The sequence below is a fragment of the Muntiacus reevesi genome, chromosome 12, assembly GCF_963930625.1.
Source record: "Muntiacus reevesi chromosome 12, mMunRee1.1, whole genome shotgun sequence".
Classification (NCBI taxonomy): Eukaryota; Metazoa; Chordata; class Mammalia; order Artiodactyla; family Cervidae; genus Muntiacus; species Muntiacus reevesi.
This window is the reverse complement of record NC_089260.1, coordinates 38,694,296-38,715,028: the sequence shown is the minus strand read 5'-3', so window position 1 is coordinate 38,715,028 and position 20,733 is coordinate 38,694,296. Positions and strand designations below refer to the sequence as shown.

Sequence of the window (20,733 nt, the reverse complement as noted above, 5' to 3'; positions counted from 1 at the left end):
GATGCTAAAATTGTTCAAGCTTGTGAAGAAAGTTTTCCATAAAAGTTTCAGTTATTCTTCTTTTGATTGCTATTGTAGTTAAACTCTATGTTGTTTGAGGCTAAGAAATATTGATTTTTCATGTTGAAATATTAATAGGGACTTATAAGATATATTTGAAATGCCCTAATTTATTATTTCCTTCCTCATCTTTTGTCAGGAATTAAGCTCAATTTTTTTTTTCTTTTTGATCAATCCAGGTAAGAGAGAAGGAAAAATATCACTCCACTCCAAATGAGCACAGTGGACTGAAGTTAACTACAGTGTATTTTATTTTGGTAGGCAGCTTTTGCTACTTCCTTTTGGGAAATAAGAAAATTAAAATAAATAAATAAATAAATGAAGGATCCAGTTTTTTCCTGAGCCTCTTCTTTGTATTTTACAAATGTCTCTTATTTGCTTGTGAGCTTCTGGAGGATGAGGGTCATGTTCTGTTCCTTTAAGAATTCTAAATGTAACCTTGGTGTTGATACAGTCCCATCCCAAGTTCTAGGTGAATGCCATTGACACAGACACTAAGTCTGGGAACAAAGTTTTCTTCATATAAGGAATGAGGATACAGCTGGTCTTTGCAAAACTTTGATGTCTTCTCTGAAGAAAAAAAACAGAAGTAAAAAGTGCAACTGTGGAAAGAATAGAAATACATAATGTTTTCTTCAAAAGGTGAATGATGTATCAATGAGTACGTGTGTGTATGTGTGTGTGTGTGTGATTGAAGCAACCACTGAATAAATGGTATATTAAATACATTGCTTGTAGGCTATGATTAAAATAAAAAGTTTCTCTGAAACTGGTGCTACCTCAATAATAAAAATCCTAAAATGTTTTTAAGTTCCAAATGAGAATCTCTACTCAGCGATAAGAATATATCCGGTCCAATATATTCATCAACATTTTATTTTTAGTCAAATTTAAAGCTTATTCCCTCTTTAAACCATGATAAGCTCTGTAACTGGGGTGTCTTTCTAGAAGGGGCATGTTCAATGACATCGACTCTCCCCATTCATTCCCTCCCTGTCCCGTGGCAGCAATGAGGTGGGAGAAGGCAGGAGAGGTCGGGGATAGAACTGAAGTTTTTATTTTCTAGATGACTTCACACTTCCAGTCCTTGAAGTTGACTGAGATGACCTTTGCCCTTTTTGAGGGCTTCTGTGGAAAATTCAGAGTCCATCACCAGTGGATACAGCTGAAACCCTCTTGACTCCAACCCAGAGTCACTCCCAAAGGACTTTGCAGTCCTTCTGTGGCCCAGGCTCTCTTCTTATGTAGGACACAATGATGGTGTGCAGGTTTATTAATGCTGCCATTTCTGGCCTACTGCTTTCCGAAGGGTGAGTCACGCACTATCCTTTCTCCCTGGCTCCACCTAGGTTGAGCGGGCCCGGAGCAGATTCTTTCCAGGGGCCTGTGAATGCCCTTTCACAAAACATAAGGTAAAGGATGTGGACCCTTCAGCCCTCCCTACTTTGGAGAAGGTAATGGCTTCCCTTGTCAATTTCTCTCCAAAGATGTGGCTTTTCAACTCTCTCTCAACTACTGTGGTGTGGAGGCAGTCACTAAGTCGTGACTACCTTTGCACCCCCATGACAGCAGCCTGCCAGACTCCTCTGTCCATGAGATTTCTCAGGCAAGAATACTGGAGGGAGTTGTCATTTCTCCAGGGGATCTTCCCAACCAGGGATGAAATCCTAGTCTCTTATGTCTCCTGAATTGACAGGTGGGTTCTTAAGCCCTAGTGCCACCAGGGAAGCCCTCTTTCAACTATAATCCTTCCTGATTTCCCTAATATGACCCATGATCCCACAGTTGCAAAACATCATTTTTCCCTATAGTAAATTGTGCATTTCAAATCATCTACAGTTTTTGTTTTCTCTACACCGCCTCCCATTTTCTTATGTTACAACTTCATTGAAAGAGATGTGCATGTGTGCTAAGTTGCTTCAGTCATGTCTGACTTTTTCTGACTCTATGGACTGTAGTTGGCCAGGTTTTTCTGCCCACAGGATTCTCCAAGCTAGAATACTGGAATAGGTTGCAAGAGAGGTTAGAGGAAGAAAATTAAGTTGGTAAGTATTTGGAAGCCAGAATGAAATATTTGGCTATGTTTCTAAACAATAAAATTATTTCATCAAATAAAACCTGACTTTTGTTCGAAAAAGAAAAGAATTGCATTCATTGAAGTAACATTGGAAAGCTTGATAGGTGAATCTCCTTCCTTCTCTGCAATTCTCTGCCCTTGAAACAACTCTTTCCGCTGGAAGGAGTTTCTCATATCCAGAAACCACAGGATATGAAAGTATATATGGAAAGACCTCTCTCTCCTAGAGGTCACACATGATTCAGGACAAATACAAGGTTAATTATAAGGAAGACTAAACATCAGATCTGGAGAAGGCAATGGCAACCTACTCCAGTACTTTTGCCTGGGACATCCCATGGATGGAGGAGCCTGGTAGGCTGCAGTTCATGGGGTCTCAAAGAGTCCGACAGGACTGAGCGACTTCACTTTCCCTTTTCGCTTGCATCATTGAAGAAGGAAATGGCAACCCACTCCAGTGTTCTTGCCTAGAGAACCCCAGGGACGAGGGAGCCTGGTGGGCTGCCGTCTATGGGGTCGCACAGAGTCGGACACAACTGAAGCGACTTAGCAACAGCAGCAACAAACATCAGATAAATAAATGTTGAGGAGAGAATAAAGGGTATGAAAAACAATTAGGAAACAATAAAGTGACTGCAGAAAAGGCAGAGAGAAAGTATATAAAGGGGCATTAACAGTGATTTAGTTAGCTTGTTAGGTAGGTAGTTGTTAGAAGAGCAAAATAACACAATCTTTTTCTTGTATTTCTTTTGTTTCTTTTGAGGAGTAGCAGCATGTTTTATGTCTATATCTTTGTAGCTTCAAAGTCGTGTCTTATTCTTCTTCCTCCGTTCTCTCCATGGAGATGTTTACTTTCATTGTAATTCTATTAACACATTACATGTTAGCAGAGAATTTAATGCAGATTTTGAAAAGTGATAGATTCATGATGGGATCCAGTTACTAAAATTTGACCACATCATCTCCTCTATCTTCAAACATGCTGCCAATTTTCATTCTTTCCCTTTTTAATGAAAAATAATTACTGAAGAATATCATTATTTCTTCTATAAGAATGAGGCTTGGAAGATTATAGGGACTTTTCAAATAGCAACATCTCTTGGGCTCTGACTTTATTTCCATATCTCGTAAATCTAAATGCACCATTTTTGTTAGCTATTTTTTTTCTTTTTTAATAAAAGTATATATGTGAACTCAATATTTTAAATATGATTCAAAAATTTTTTGTGTATTTCACATCAACTGAATTTTTTTTCCTCTTTTATCTTTTGACCCACTTCACCCATTTCCCCATCCCCGCACCTCCTCTCTGAGGCTACCATCTTTTTTTCTGTATACTAGCTTATTTTTTATTTTCCCTTCTGTCTTTCTTTTAGTTTTTTTTTTTTTTGTAAAAAAGATTCCATGTACAAGAGAGTTCATATGGTTATTTGTCTTTCTCTGTCTGACTAACTTCACATAGCATAATGCCCGCTCCCCCGCCAACTGTTGTCCACACATCTGTTTCCTATGTCTGGATCTCTATTCCTACAGTTGTCATATCTGATTTTATGACTTAGTACTGCTTGGGTTCAAAGCTGAAATGTCCATATATCAGAAAAACTACCATTCAACTACTAAGTATCCATATGTCTGATCCAATGCTTTTTGATTGTCTTAACACCCCTGAGCACCAACCTCCACAAAACAAGTAAGTGGATAAATAAACCTGCAAACATACCAAGAAGTCATCATTTTCTAGTGCTGTGTTTCATTTGTCATCAGATGACACCACAGTTTACCCAGTGCTATTAGCAGGTAGCATGAGACTTATCTCTGACTATTTCCTTCCTCTATCTAAATGAGTACGTTTTCTGAATAGTTCAGAGTGCCTATTGGTGCCTAACATTTGTCAGTGTCTTCATTTTTAGATAAAGTTTAAGATCCTTAGCATGCCAAACAGATCCTTCTTGGATTGGATTGGATTGGATTGGATTGGATCCATGATCCAATCTTGATTAACTCATGTAACATCATCTTTTGTCATTTTTTTCTATATTATAATTTATTTTCTAGTAGTGATGAACAACTTTTAATTCCCCAGACTTACGCAAACAGTGCCAGAATTTGTGTCTTGAGTGCCTTGGTTCCTTTTCTGTCTAGAAACTATTGACTTTACCTTTACTTATTTTTTAAAAAATTATTTATTTATTTATTTCACTTTACAATATTGTATTGGTTTTGCCATACACTGACTTGAATCCTCCATGGGTGTACATGTGTTCCCCATCCTGAACCCCCCTCCCACTTCCCTCCCCATCCCATCCCTCTGGGTCATCCCAGTGCACCAGCCCCAAGCACCCTGTCTCATGCATCAAACCTGAACTGGAGATTCGTTTCACATGTGATAATTTACATGTTTCAATGCCATTCTCCCATATCATCCCGCCCTCGTGTTCTCCCACAGAGTCCAAAAGACTGTTCAATACATCTGTGTCTCTTTTGCTGTCTCGCATACAGGGTTATCATTATCATCTTTCTAAAGTCCATATTTATGCGTTAGTATACTGTATTGGTGTTTTTCTTTCTGGCTTACTTCACTCTATATAATAGACTCCAGTTTCATCCATCTCATTAGAACTGATTCAAATGTATTCTTTTTAGTGGCTGAGTAATATTCCATTGTGTGTATTGACTTTACTTTTAAAACATGATTGAGTTTTTAAAAATTTTCTTTAAAGACTCTTTATCCTGATTCAATAGCTAACAAATCCCTAAAATTGCTTACTAATGTAGGTAGGTATCTGTTTAAGTACAGATGTTATTACATCTAAAGTAACATTTTAGAAATATAGAGAATTCTAATGTGATCCACATGTGTAATTTTAAAATTTCTAGAACTTATGTTAAGAAAAAGGGAAAAATAAAACAGGTGAACTTAATTTTAATAATTTGTTTAATCATATCAAAAACTTATTATTTCCAAATAAAATCAATGTAAAATTATTTTTTTTAAAAAGTTATACCAAATCTTTAAAATCTGGTGTATATTTTATGCTTACAGTATATATCAATTTGAATTACTTAAATTTAAGTGCTTGGGCTTCCTCAGTGTCTCAGTGGTAAAGAATCTGCCTGTAATGCAGGAGATGCATGAGATATTGGTTCCATCACTGGGTTGGGAAGATCCCCTGGAGGAGGGCATGACAACCCTCTCATATTCTTACCTGGAGAATCCCATGGACAGGGGAACCTGGCAGGCTACAGTCCATAGGGTTGCAAAGAGTTGGACATGACTGAGGCTACTGAGCCCTCACCAAGCAAACTTTAGTGCTTAGTAGCTATTTATGGCTTGTGACTTGGTTAACTGGCCAAGTCCATCCAATGAGCTAGGCTGTATTTTTACATTTAAATTGATGAAAATAATAATAAGATTAATAATATTTATTGACACTTAATATGAAATTTAAATTTCTGTATTCTTCATAAAGATTTATTGCACTATAACAACGCTTATGCATTTATAGATTCTCTGTAGCAAATTCCATGCTAAAAAATGACAGAGTGAAGTAGTTTTGAGAAACTATGTGGCCCCCAAAAGTTTAAGATATGTACTACCTGGAGCTTTGCAGAAAAAATGTACTGCTCTATTTTTTAGTGGTCCTTTCTGCTAGGGCCATGTATTAATTATTTTAGTCTGCACTCAACACAGAACTGACACACAAAATAGACTCTATGTTTTCAAAATAGCATATATTTTATGCATTCGATTTACAAGCCCTTATTGAACAAACATAATCCTAAAACTCAATCTGTTTAACTAGAAATTGTACCTTAGAATTTTTCTAGCCTAGAACATTGTGTCACTAGAATAATAATTCCTACTCTTTGAGACTCTTTCCAGCTCTTTGTCACCCCACGGACTATACAGTCCATGGAAATCTCTAGGCCAGAGTTGGTAGTCTTTCCTTTCTCCAGGAATCTTCCCAACCCAGAGATCGAACCCAGGTCTCCCGCATTGCGGGCAGATTCTTTACCAGCTGAGCTATTAGGGAAGCCCAGAATAATAATAAAACATTGTCAAAAAAAGAATTCTCAATTCAGATAGATCTGCATTCAAGCTCCAAGTCTTCCCCATCCATCATCTTGAGCAATTTACTTACTTTCTGTAATTCTTCATTTTTATGTCTTTAAAATGGGTCAAAATAATGCTAACTCATAGGGCTGTACAATGATTAAATGAAATGATGCATATATAAGAGTATAGTGAGTGAAATCTGGTAAGTAGTCAATAAATATTAGATATTTTTAGTACATATATCTAAAGTTTCCTAACCTAAAAGTGTATTCCCTCTCAGTAGCTTTTAGTCTCTGCTTTTCAATGAAATGACATTTTAGTTAATGGAGTTCATAAAACTATAAATATTTATCCATTTCTTCAAATATTAGCATAACTATGTAGATAAGTTATAAGTAATTTGAACACTGAAACATATTACTAAAATATTATAATTAAACAAGCCTTTTAAATGTATATAAATGGAAATGAAGAATAATTTCAAAGGAGAAAATGGGATTAATCCATAAGAAACCAGAAAGAAGTAATACTTAGTAAGTTTTAAGGATTTTAGAATGAGGAATATACATTTTAGTAATATACTATGAAGCTCTACACTAGGCCCATAAATATTTTTTAAATAAGAATTTAAAATGTAATAAGCAATGTGTAAAAGTTATACATTATTATTTTTCATATTATAAAATTATTCAAATCAAATGACTCCATTTATTTCCCTTGTTGACTTGTTAACATAGCTGAAAATAATTATTTGGACAGTTATGTTTAATTTAGGTTTTATGACTCCTTGGAGTGAAAGGAGGAAGAGTGTTGTAATTTTCTGGACATGGAGAGTCATTTGCTGTGGTAAACTGGATAAATGCTCGTGCTGCCTCACGGGAATGGGATAGAAAAGAGTAGCCGCTTCTCTTCTGCTGAGACACCAAGGTCTCCATATTCTTTCGAAATCAGTGGCCTTAGAGGGATCGTGAATTGCTGAGGTAGAACAATCCTTACTCTTCTTTATCTCTCATCTACTGCCTTTGAAATTAGCTAGAGCTGCGTATTTGGAAGCAGCACAAAGGGCACGACTGGAAATAAAAATATGGCCTAGGATTTGTGATGCTCAAGTGATTCAGACTCATTTCTCCAATAGCAGCAGTACTGAAATATGCTAGACTTATCACTGATATATTGCAGTTCATAGTGTTCTAATTCATTTCACAGAAGTAATCCTGTCCTGCCCTACCATTACTCTTTTAAATAGAACTTACACTTGGTTCCATTTGAAATAATTCATCATTAAGCTCAGAATACCTGAGTCCATCAAATTATGCAGATACAGAAAGTGTCCAGACCTTCTTTGTGGACAAAATCACAGTGGTTAAAAACTCCTCTGATATGTAATGCTCAGTTGTGATATAAAATGCACTTCCAGCATGCCAAAGCTTTTTCTTCCATCAAGTAGTTTCTGAAATTCTGCATATATCTTTCCCAATGATTAAAATGGGCATAAGCAAGTTCCTTAGTTTCTGTATTCAGCATGCAACAAAATGAGCTTATTTTTTCTTATGTGTAAGACTGACATTTTAACAATAGTCTCTTAACATTTTCTTTATTGTACGAATCCACTGCATAGGTTAGTATTGTGTACTTTAGAGACAATATGCCTGTGCTTATTAATTTGTATTACATTAATGCATATTAATTTTGTTTTGTATTGTTGGCTCTTCATCATCAATTATGCGGATTTTATTTTACCATTTCACCAAAGAAAGAAATACTTATATAAGTATCTAGAAAATAATTATCTCTATGTAGTATTTCACAGTGCAATGTTACAGATTATTACTGAAATCACTATGTTGACTTTGCTTTTATTTTTTCAATTTGTAACTCTGTTGTCCACTTTGCTGGATTTATTTTATGGATCACAAATAGACCTAATTTCTTAAACATTTATTGCTGTGAATGGCCACTTAGCAACAATAACAAAATAATTATATTGTCTTTAAATGTGTAGGATTTATGGATTTTCTTCTAAAAAAATAATCAGATAGGTTTAAATAAAAGAAGCCAACCATTTAAGAAGAGAAGTAACATAAAGTGTCCAAACTTCAACTTCCTGTTACTTATAAATACATAATGTCTTATGTTTGTAAATAAGTTCAGATAAAAAATACTCTAGTTTTTTTTTCAAAAGCTATCACATCATGGAACTAATATTTTATTTAAGTGTATATTAATCAGTTTCAATTCAAAACATGGCAATCCTTTGGTTTCTGCACACTCTAGTTTCATAATGAGTAGTCTCTTATTTTAAGTCAAACTCCTATCACTAATCATGGAGGAACAAAGATGTGTCCAAATTTTGAAGGAACATGGGTGTCCCAAAGCTCAGATAATGAATTTTAGCTCTCTCTGGAGAAAAGCCTTTCCTGTATGTAGTCTGGCAATATTCCAAGATTTCTTTTTAAAAGTAACTCCATATGTGTACTGAAAATAAGCTAGTGATGTTTTAAATCAACTGGAAAGAGAGGCTGCTCTTTTCAATATTTTTTTCCTAAGCATAACTTTGAAGTGCAGCATTTGGGGATTATGAAAGTTTGGGTTACCTGCTGAATGAAGGCATGGAAAATTATTTGAAAGTACCTTCTTTTTTTTGAAACAGTCCTTTAAACTTATGAAATATCACCTGTGGTTAAGAAAAGGTATGCAATTCAAAGCATTTTTTTCAACCTAAAGACAAAGAGTTAATTTTAAATTGTGATTATATTTTCCAAGTTTTCTATGACTGCAAGATCATAATCAAAAGTTCGTGGTTCACTTATTTTAGAGGCAGGAGATGATGGGGACAAGTCAATGTTATTAAATTAGAGAAAATATGGGTAAATTTATAATGAGTTAGGTACTGTGAGCAAAACTGAAGCGAAGACCGCAGCTTACTATGCTCTAATGATTGTCTCACAGCAGGATTTTAAGTGATTTCATTCTCAAATAAATTCAACTTGCATCTATTTCTCAGTAATGTGTTCTAAATTTATGTAAGGCATTCAAATATTTGAAATATGTATATGTATATATATATATATTCCATTTTGTAATACTTTTGGCTAGTAAAAAATTGGGACATTGCCAGATTTGTATATCATATATATATCATGTATATTATCATATATATATATATCATGTATATTATCATATATATATATATGGGAAATGTATTTGAAGAAGAATTCTTCAGAAAGCAAAGAAATTGTAATAATATGTCTTATTTATATCATGAAAGATATCCTTTGCCTAATGTGTCACAGACACACTTGATGGAGTTGGATATGGTCTAACAGCATTTTGAAAAGATATGAATGGTTCTGTAGTTAAACACTTATTTTAATACACAAAATTTGTTTTTCACTATATCCAAATGGAAAATGGCTGCATCTTTTTTTTAGTAGCTATATAAATTGATAAAAAAATAACCAAAAAAGCAACTTGATACTTGTTAAGTGGCAACCGTGTTAAAAATCATGTTTTAGAGATACTGTAAAGCTATCTCTTCAGAAACTCATTTTCAAAGTATTTAAACATTTATAATTGGCAAATAATTTTTAATTTATATTTTCAACAATGTTATATAGTGCATAATTTATGTTAAAACTAACATTCACTAGATATATCTTTCATGAAATTAAGAAATACTGAATGTATCTTTCATGTAATTGGCACTGTGCTAAGAGCTAAGGAACCAATCAAATATGTTGTTACTGTTGTTCAGTCGCTAAGTTATGTCTGACTCTTTGAAACCCATGAACTGCAACACATTAGTTACCATGCATATTATCTATTGATAAGTGTTAAGGAGAAAAAGATATTGTAGAAAAGGGAGATATAATATTCTGGGTATGTTGCATGGAAAGGTTATTGAAATTTTTGATAGAAAGACTGAAAATCACCTCTGAAATAGCTTTTGAATAAAATAGACATTGTATATGTCTGGAAGAAGTGTACTAGCTCAAGGTACACATAGGGGAAGCTACTTGTATTTTACAAATAGAGAAGATGGCAATATGGCTGTAGAAAGGCAGAGAAATATGTAGCAGAAGAAACATAATGTGAATTATGTGTTAGTAGACCACAGCAATTTTGAGAATAGACTATAAGCAGGCAAAGATGAAGGCAACAAGATAATTTATTTTATTTATTTATTTTTTTGTTTTTCTTTTTATTTTTTTTATTTTTTTTTTATTTTTTTTAATATTATTTTATTAGTTGGAGGCCAATCACTTCACAACATTTCAGTGGGTTTTGTCATACATTGACATGAATCAGCCATATAGTTACACGTATTCCCCATCCCGATCCCCCCTCCCACCTCCCTCTCCACCCGACTCCTCAGGGTCCTCCCAGTGCACCAGGCCCGAGCACTTGACTCATGCATCCCACCTGGGCTGGTGGTCTATTTCACCATAGATAATATACATGCTGTTCTTTCAAAACATCCCACCCTCACGTTCTCCCCCAGAGTTCAAAAGTCTGTTCTGTACTTCTGTGTCTCTTTTTCTATTTTGCATATAGGGTTGTCGCTACCATCTATCTAAATTCCGTATATATGTGTTAGTATACTGTAATGTTCTTTATCTTTCTGGCTTACTTCACTCTGTATAATGGGCTCCAGTTTCATCCATCTCATTAGAACTGATTCAAATGAATTCTTTTTAATGGCTGAGTAATATTCCATGGTGTATATATACCACAGCTTCCTTATCCATTCATCTGCTGATGGGCATCTGGGTTGCTTCCATGTCCTGGCTATTATAAACAGTGCTGCGATGAACATTGGGGTGCACGTGTCTCTTTCAGATCTGGATTCCTCAGTGTGTATGCCCAGAAGTGGTATTGCTGGGTCATATGGCAGTTCTATTTCCAGTTTTTTAAGAAATCTCCACACTGTTTTCCATAGTGGCTGTACTAGTTTGCATTCCCACCAACAGTGTAAGAGGGTTCCCTTTTCTCCACACCCTCTCCAGCATTTATTGCTTGTAGACTTTTGGATAGCAGCCATCCTGACTGGCGTGTAATGGTACCTCATTGTGGTTTTGATTTGCATTTCTCTGATGATGAGTGATGTTGAGCATCTTTTCATGTGTTTGTTAGCCATCTGTATGTCTTCTTTGGAGAAATGTCTGTTTAGTTCTTTGGCCCATTTTTTGATTGGGTCGTTTATTTTTCTGGAATTGAGCTTCAGGAGTTGCTTGTATATTTTTGAGATTAATCCTTTGTCTGTTTCCTCATTTGTTATTATTTTCTCCCAATCTGAGGGCTGTCTTTTCACCTTACTTATAGTTTCCTTAGTTGTGCAAAAGCTTTTAATTTTCATTAGGTCCCATTTGTTTATTTTTGCTTTTATTTCCAATATTCTGGGAGATGGGTCATAGAAGATCTTGCTGTGATTTATGTCGGAGAGTGTTTTGCCTATGTTCTCCTCTAGGAGTTTTATAGTTTCTGGTCTTACATTTAGATCTTTAATCCATTTTGAGATTATTTTTGTGTATGGTGTTAGGAAGTGTTCTAGTTTCATTCTTTTACAAGTGGTTGACCAGTTTTCCCAGCACCACTTGTTAAAGAGATTGTCTTTTTTCCATTGTATATCCTTGCCTCCTTTGTCAAAGATGAGGTGTCCATAGGTTCGTGGATTTATCTCTGGGCTTTCTATTCTGTTCCATTGATCTATATTTCTGTCTTTGTGCCAGTACCATACTGTCTTGATGACTGTGGCTTTGTAGTAGAGTCTGAAGTCAGGCAGGTTGATTCCTCCAGTTCCATTCTTCTTTCTCAAGATTACTTTGGCTATTCGAGGTTTTTTGTATTTCCATACAAATTGTGAAATTATTTGTTCTAGTTCTGTGAAAAATACCCTTGGTAGCTTGATAGGGATTGCATTGAATCTATAGATTGCTTTGGGTAGAATAGCCATTTTGACAATATTGATTCTTCCAATCCATGAACACGGTAAGGTTCTCCATCTGTATGTGTCCTCTTTGATTTCTTTCATTAGTGTTTTATAATTTTCTATGTATAGGTCTTTTGTTTCTTTAGGTAGATATACTCCTAAGTATTTTATTCTTTTTGTTGCAATGGTGAATGGTATTGTTTCCTTAATTTCTCTTTCTATTTTTTCATTGTTAGTGTATAGGAATGCAAGGGATTTCTGTGTGTTAATTTTATATCCTGCAACTTTACTATATTCATTAATTAGCTCTAGTAATTTTCTGGAAGAGTCTTTAGGGTTTTCTATGTAGAGGATCATGTCATCTGCAAACAGCGAGAGTTTCACTTCTTCTTTTCCTATCTGGATTCCTTTTATATCTTTTTCTGCTCTGATTGCTGTGGCCAAAACTTCCAACACTATGTTGAATAGTAGTGGTGAGAGTGGGCATCCTTGTCTTGTTCCTGATTTCAGAGGAAATGCTTTCAATTTTTCACCATTGAGGGTGATGCTTGCTGTGGGTTTGTCATATATAGCTTTTATTATGTTGAGGTATGTTCCTTCTATTCCTGCTTTCTGGAGAGTTTTAATCATAAATGAGTGTTGAATTTTGTCAAAGGCTTTCTCTGCATCTATTGAGATAATCATATAGTTTTTATCTTCCAATTTGTTAATGTGGTGTATTACGTTGATTGATTTGCGGATATTAAAGAATCCTTGCATTCCTGGGATAAAGCCCACTTGGTCATGGTGTATGATTTTTTTAATATGTTGTTGGATTCTGTTTGCTAGAATTTTGTTAAGGATTTTTGCATCTATGTTCATCAGTGATATTGGCCTGTAGTTTTCTTTTTTTGTGGCATCTTTGTCTGGTTTTGGAATTAGGGTGATGGTGGCCTCATAGAATGAGTTTGGAAGTTTACCTTCTTCTGCAATTTTCTGGAAGAGTTTGAGTAAGATAGGTGTTAGCTCTTCTCTAAATTTTTGGTAGAATTCAGCTGTGAAGCCATCTGGTCCTGGGCTTTTGTTTGCTGGAAGATTTCTGATTACAGTTTCGATTTCCTTGCTTGTGATGGGTCTGTCGAGATCTTCTATTTCTTCCTGGTTCAGTTTTGGAAAGTTATACTTTTCTAAGAATTTGTCCATTTCATCCAAGTTGTCCATTTTATTGGCATAGAGCTGCTGGTAGTAGTCTCTTATGATCCTTTGTATTTCAGTGTTGTCTGTTGTGATCTCACCCTTTTCATTTCTTATTTTGTTAATTTGGTTCTTCTCTCTTTGTTTCTTAATGAGTCTTGCTAATGGTTTGTCAATTTTGTTTATTTTTTCAAAAAACCAGCTTTTAGCTTTGTTGATTTTTGCTATGGTCTCTTTAGTTTCTTTTCCTTTTATTTCTGCCCTAATTTTTAAGATTTCTTTCCTTCTGCCAACCCTGGGGTTCTTCATTTCTTCCTTCTCTAATTGCTTTAGGTGTAGAGTTAGGTTATTTATTTGGCTTTTTTCTTGTTTCTTGATGTGCGCCTGTAATGCTATGAACCTTCCCCTTAGCACTGCTTTTACAGTGTCCCATAGGTTTTGGGTTGTTGTGTTTTCATTTTCGTTTATTTCTATACATACTTTGATTTCTTTTTTGATTTCTTCTATGATTTGTTGGTTATTCAGAAGCGTGTTATTTAGCCTCCATATGTTGGAATTTTTAACAATTTTTTTCCTGGAATTGAGATCTAATCTTACTGCACTGTGGTCAGAAAAGATGACTGGAATGATTTCAATTTTTTTGAATTTTCCAAGACCAGATTTATGGCCCAGGATGTGATCTATTCTGGAGAAGGTTCCGTGTGCACTTGAGAAAAAGGTGAAGTTGATTGTTTTGGGGTGAAATGTCCTATAGATATCAATTAGGTCTAGCTGGTCCATTGTGTCATTTAAGGTTTGTGTTTCCTTGTTGATTTTCTGTTCAGTTGAGCTATCCATAGTTGTGAGTGGGGTATTAAAGTCTCCCACTATTATTGTGTTACTATTAATTTCCTCTTTCATACTCGTTAGTGTTTGCCGTACATATTGTGGTGCTCCTATGTTGGGTGCATATATATTTATAATTGTTATATCTTCTTCTTGGATTGATCCTTTGATCATTATGTAGTGTCCTTCCTTGTCTCTTTTCACATCCTTTATTTGAAAGTCTATTTTATCTGATATGAGTATTGCGACTCCTGCTTTCTTTTGGTCTCCGTTTGCGTGAAATATTTTTTTCCAGCCCTTCACTTTCAATCTGTATGTGTCCCTTGTTTTGAGGTGGGTCTCTTGTAGACAGCATATATAGGGGTCTTGTTTTTGTATCCATTCAGCCAATCTTTGTCTTTTGGTTGGGGCATTCAACCCATTTACATTTAAGGTAATTATTGATAGGTGTGGTCCCGTTGTCATTTACTTTGTTGTTTTGGGTTCACGTTTATACAACCTTTCTGCATTTCCTGTCTAGAGAAGATCCTTTAGCATTTGTTGAAGAGCTGGTTTGGTGGTGCTGAATTCTCTCAGCTTTTGCTTGTCTGTAAAGCTTTTGAATTCTCCTTCATATCTGAATGAGATCCTTGCTGGGTACAGTAATCTAGGTTGTAGGTTATTCTCTTTCATTACTTTCAGTATGTCCTGCCATTCCCTTCTGGCCTGGAGGGTTTCTATTGATAGGTCAGCTGTTATCCTTATAGGAATCCCTTTGTGTGTTATTTGTTGTTTCTCCCTTGCTGCTTTTAGTATTTGTTCTTTGTGTTTGATCTTTGTTAATTTGATTAATATGTGTCTTGGGGTGTTTCGCCTTGGGTTTATCCTGTTTGGGACTCTCTGGGTTTCTTGGACTTGGGTGGCTATTTCCTTCCCCATTTTAGGGAAGTTTTCAGCTATTATCTCCTCGAGTATTTTCTCATGGCCTTTCTTTTTGTCTTCTTCTTCTGGGACTCCTATGATTCGAATGTTGGGGTGTTTCACATTGTCCCAGAGGTCCCTGAGGTTGTCCTCATTTCTATTGATCCTTTTTTCTTTTTTCCTCTCTGCTTCATTTATTTCCACCATTTTATCTTCTACCTCACTTATCCTATCTTCTGTCTCCGTTATTCTACTCTTAGTTCCCTCCAGAGTGTTTTTGATCTCATTCATTGCATTATTCATTTTTACTTGACTCTTTTTTATTTCTTCTAGATCTTTATTAAACATTTCTTGCATCTTTTCAATCTTTGTCTCCAGGCTATTTATCTGTACCTCCATTTTGCTTTCAAGATTTTGGATCATTTTTATTATCATTATTCTGAATTCTTTTTCAGGTAGATTCCCTATCTCCTCCTCTTTTGTTTGACTTGGTGGGCTTTTTTCATGTTCCTTTACCTGTTGGGTATTTCTCTGCCTTTTCATCTTGTTTAGATTGCTGTGTCTGGAGTGGGCTTTCTGTATTCTGCAGGTCTGTGGTTCCTTTTTATGGTGGAGGTTTTACCCAGTGGGTGGGGTTAGACAATTGGCTTGTCAAGGTTTCCTGATTAGCGAAGCTTGCGTCAGTGTTCTGGTGTGCGGATCTTGATTTCTTCTCTTTGGATAGCAATGGAGTGCCCAGTAATGAGTTTTGAGATGGGTCTATGTGTTAGGTGTGACCTTGGGCAGTCTGTATGTTGACGTTCAGGGCAATGTTCCTGCGTTGCTGGAGAATTTGCGTGGTATGTCGTGCTCTAAAACTTATTGGCTCTTGGGTGGTGGTTGGTTTTGGTGCAGGTATGGAGGCTTTTGTACGGTCACTTATTACTTAAAGATCCATGTAGTCAGGAGTTTTCTGGTGTTCTCAGGTTTTGGGCTTAAGTCTCCTGCTTCTGGATTTCAGTTTTATTCTTCCTGTAGTCTCAGGACTTCTCCAACTATACAGCACTGATAATAAAACTTCTAGGTTAATGGTGGAAAGTTTCTCCCCCGTTAGGGAGACCCAGAGAGGTTCACCGAGTTACATGGAGAAGAGGAGAGGGAGGAGGGAGATAGAGATGGGCAGGAGGAGAAAGAGGGGGACTCAAGAGGAGAGAGACAGATCTACGAAGTTGTCTGATCCCAGAGTGTTCTCCGTAGCCCAGACACCCATAAAGATTCACAGAATTGGATTGGGAAGAGAAGGGGAAAGGAGGAAATAGAGGTGTTCTGAGGTAGAAAACAGAGTCAAGATTGGGAGAGAGTAATCAACACACTCCTGAATAAAAATGGGAGTTGAATATTGGATTCTTAAATGTTCACAATTTATATCATATACTGAAAAACAAAAATTAAAAATCTAGAGTAGAGGTTAGACTCTTAAAAATACTATATTAAAAACAAAAACCCAAACACACAAAAGAAATTTTAGAAATATATATGAAGTTTGGTATAAAAATAGGGCTTCTGTTCTTCTTCTTCTTTTTTTTTTTTTTTCTCTTTCTTCTGCAAGGTTATAGTGTATTGAAAATGAAGATTAAGGCATAGTAAAAGGAGTGCTAGAGGGCTTTAAAAGAAATCAGAGAAAAAGAAAAAGAGAAAATAGAAGAGAAGAGAAGAAGAAAAAGGAAAAGAAAAAAAAAGAAGAAGAAAAAGAAAAGAAAAAAGAAAGAGAAAAAAAATTGTTTTGCCTAATTTAAAAAAATCATAAAAATCTATGAAAATGAAAGTTAAGGAGTAATGGGGGAGTAATAGGGAATTTTTAAAGGAAAATAAAAGAGAGCCAAGAAAAAAGAAAAAAAAAATTTTTTTTCCCTTACTTAAAAAGAAGAAAAAAAAAAAAAACAGAAAAGAAAAAGAAAAAATATATCTAGGAATTTCTCTGGAGCTGTTGCGGTCAGTGTGGGTTCGGCTCAGCTTCAGATAGCTCCTCGTTCCAGCTTACACTTCTCGATATCTACAGGCCCTTCCGGTGTAGTCAGTCGGTGGTTTCTTCAGGGATTTTAATTTGTTGCACCGGTCCCTTCTGAAGCGGTTCCCTTTGTTTATTTGGGTTCTGTTGCCGGTCTCTTCTGCGCCTAATTTCCGCCCTGACACAGTGGACGGAGGTGGATTCTTGTTCAGGTAGCTAGTTCGGAAGGGGCTGTGCCGGGAGGGGCCGTGCGGGGAGGGACTGTGCGGGGAGGGGCCGGCGCTCCAGGGAGAGGCTTGCGCTCTTTTCTCGGTCTGTGCTGCTCAGGCTCCGGGCTGCTCTGTCTGAAGCCCGAGCCAAGTTGCGCGCGGCTCCAGCCCTCGGGCGATTCACAAAAGCGCGGCACACAAAGCCGGGTCCAAGCTCCGTCCCCTCACCGCCCGAGCGGCCCAGGCAGCCAGGCGCCTGACGGGCGCTCTCTCCCCGGGCGCGCGCGTCTTCTGCCCTGCGCGGTCCCAGTCTCAGTCCCCGCCGGCGCCAGTCGGCGTGCGCGCCCTCTGCCCTCCGCGTCCCCAGCCCCAGTTCCCGCCCGCGCCGGTCGGGCGCCCGCGCCCTCAGTCTCGCCACGACCCTCCCGGCGGGCTTCTGCCGCCCAGAATCTCGGTCCCTTTGTTCTGCGAGCGGCCGGCAGTGTGTTCGGGCCGGTTAATTTTCTCTCTCCTTTGCTCTCCCACAGTTCAAGCTGGGAACTCACAAAAGCTCCCTCCGATTGTCCTCAGGGCGCTCAGGCCCTGATCCAGCCCCAAGTAATGCCGCCCGCTCCTCTCCGTTCCGCCCCCACTTGCTGGTGGCGGATGCGGGCGACTGGGGTACTCTTCTGCTGGGAGTTGCTTTTAGGCTCGTAATCTGTGGGTTTTATTTATTGTATCCCTCCCAGTCAGATTCAAACTCTTGAGATTCCAACACTTCCCCCGGGCCCGCCAGAGCGAGGGTTTCCCGGTGTCTGGGAACGTCCTCTATTAAGTCCCTTCCCCAGGACGGATCTCCGTCCTTAGCTCTTTTGTCTCGCTTTTTATCTTTTATATTTTGTCCTACCTCCTTTCGAAGACAATGGGCTGCTTTTCTGGGCGCCTGATGACCTCAGCTAGCGATCAGAAGTTGTTTTGTGAAGTTTGCTCTGCGTTCAGTTATTTTTTTTGAAGAATTTCTAGGAGAGAAAGTGGTCTCTCCGTCCTACTCCTCCGCCATCTTGGCTCCTCTCGCAACAAGATAATTTAGAAGCCTATCGCAACAATCGGGGAAGAGATGTTTTCCCTAGTAGTGGATTGTGACAGTGGTGATGGTGAAGATAATAAAATGTGGTTGAATAATAAATCTACGGTATTTTGAAAATAGAGACAGCAGGACTTGATCAATTTCATGTGGGATACAAGACAATAAGAAGGGTTAATAACAGCAAAGGCCAAGGTTGGAGGTTTGGGGTTCTCACTGACAGTGATGAAGAAGTCTGTTGAAAGGAGTGGGTTTGGGGAGAAAAAATCTGATATTTGGATGCTTGTAGATGTTCAGGTTGAGAGTACAACAGTTTATTATTGATATAAGTCTGGAGTTCACGTGGAAGTCTAGAGTTGAGATATAAATTTAGGAGTCTTTAGTAGTTGTTGTTGTTGTTTGGCTGGTACATAGTGTCTCTTTGAGACCCCATGGACTGCAGCCTACCAGACTCCTCTGTCCATAGGGTTCCTGGGCAAGAATACCAGAGCAGGCAGCCATCTTCTTCTCCAGGGCATCTTCCCGACCCGGGGACACAACCTGGGTACCCAAACTGGGTCTCCTCATTGGCAGGTGGATTCTTTTACCTCTGAGCCACCAGGGAAGCCCAAATTCAAAGCTCATTAGATTGTATTAAAACAACTACCCTGGATGAGTATACCCAGTATGTATAGATAAAGATAAATATCCAATTCCTTATTACAAAGTTAAATATAGTCTTTATTACTTTTTCATTTTTATATTTTTCAGACTCATCTATATAAAAAAGCTTAATAGAAAAAACTGGAAAATGCAATATCAAGGAAAAAAATAACAAGATACTGATAAATAAAAAGGAGAGCTGGCAGAATCACCACAACTACCCTGCAGAATGTTGTATTATTATGTATTGTTTTGGAAAATGTATATGCCTTATGATATAAAATTCACATTTATTGTGTATAGTGGGGAAATGTTATAAAGAATATTTATTATACATGCCCTAAAGACATACAACTATTTTATTGCAATATTTCAAATCAACATCTATCAGAAGAGAAATGGGAGACTGACTGAGGAATGAAATATTACATAGCTGTCAAAAATAGGTACACCAGAACTATTTTTATATACATGTTTATATATATGCATACATATATATATCAACTTTTATTGGACTCATAGACCGAATACTGAGTAACCAAAACAAAATGCAAAACACTTTATACAGTTATGAAATAATTGTATTTCAGTTAAAAATCATAAATATTGTACATACATAGACCTCTGCTGTGATAATGTTTGTACTAAATATAGAAACATGAATAGCCTTAACTTTAATCATAATTATTGCTTCTAGGGTAGGAAAAGGGGAACATGGATAATTATAATATTATCTGTAGTTGATGTACTATCAAAAACATAAAATAATCAGATACAACTATAACAAAATGTTTTCATTTCTTAGTTGTGTTGTGTTATTCTATTTTTTCTACATATTTTTATATCTTTTTAAAGAGAAGATCTGATGGTTTTGTGCATGTGTGAAAATTGTATTAGGAACACTCCCAGAAATTGAGTCACCATGCTATAGAGTTGGATTGCTGCTAGAACTATTAAATAAATTGGAAAATACTTGGCTCTTAGTAAAGAATTTTGCTAAACTCTATTATTAACTTCTCTCAATGTAGATATCAGCATTTTCCTTCCACTAGTTTCTAGTAGTCAAATATAAATTCATAGCATCACACAGTCCAAAATGAAAAGGGAGCAAAGAGTCTACATCTCAAAATAAAAATCCCAGCCCTGACACAACTCAGTTTAAAAATTGAAATAGACATCATGGGGAGAAAATTCACAAACAGCAGATGTTGTGGTTCTCTTTTCAATTGTTGATATTAAACAAGAACACCTCTGAGATTTCACATCCTGTGTTTATATATTGTAGTTAAAATGGTAAAGTGGTATTTTCTGGTACTTTTAAATATTTTATGATATAAGGCATTTATGATGAAGAATCATTTTGCTCACAAAATGTTAGATTTCCTCTAACATTCTGTTTTAACTTGGAAGGAAACTATACCTATAACCTATATTGCATGGATAGGAAACAATGAACAGATAGTGCTACAAAGTGATTTTGTACAAAGTAAATGTTTTCATTTTCAGAGAGGTAAATGTTTGACACAACATGGAATATGATCATTTTTTAATATTGTATCTAGTAGGGTTATCTAAACATAAAAAATAATGAAATTGCTAAATATGTAAAATCATTCAATTTAGTAGTTTGAAATAAATATAAGAAAATATTCTATATTACAAACATAGATCATTACTAATACTGATATAAAGTGTTCTCTTTTTAAATTGATAAGGCAGCAGAAAGTAAAGCTTGCCAAGTTACAAGTTAATCCTCTATTCGATCTAATTAGGTTTATATTCTACATGCTTTAAAGGTTACACAAAGAAAA

General features: G+C 36.5%; 1 long non-coding RNA gene across 1 annotated transcript in view; it reads left to right on the top strand.

Annotated features, from left to right (window-relative positions):
• The window catches only part of LOC136145157 (uncharacterized), an 88,537-nt gene extending 68,236 nt beyond the window's left edge, over positions 1 to 20,301 (top strand). Inside the window, exon 4 of the long non-coding RNA XR_010658708.1 lies at positions 19,031 to 20,301. This is a non-coding gene — a long non-coding RNA (uncharacterized lncRNA). The remainder of the gene's footprint in view (positions 1 to 19,030) is intronic.
• The last annotated feature ends 432 nt before the right edge of the window (positions 20,302 to 20,733 follow it).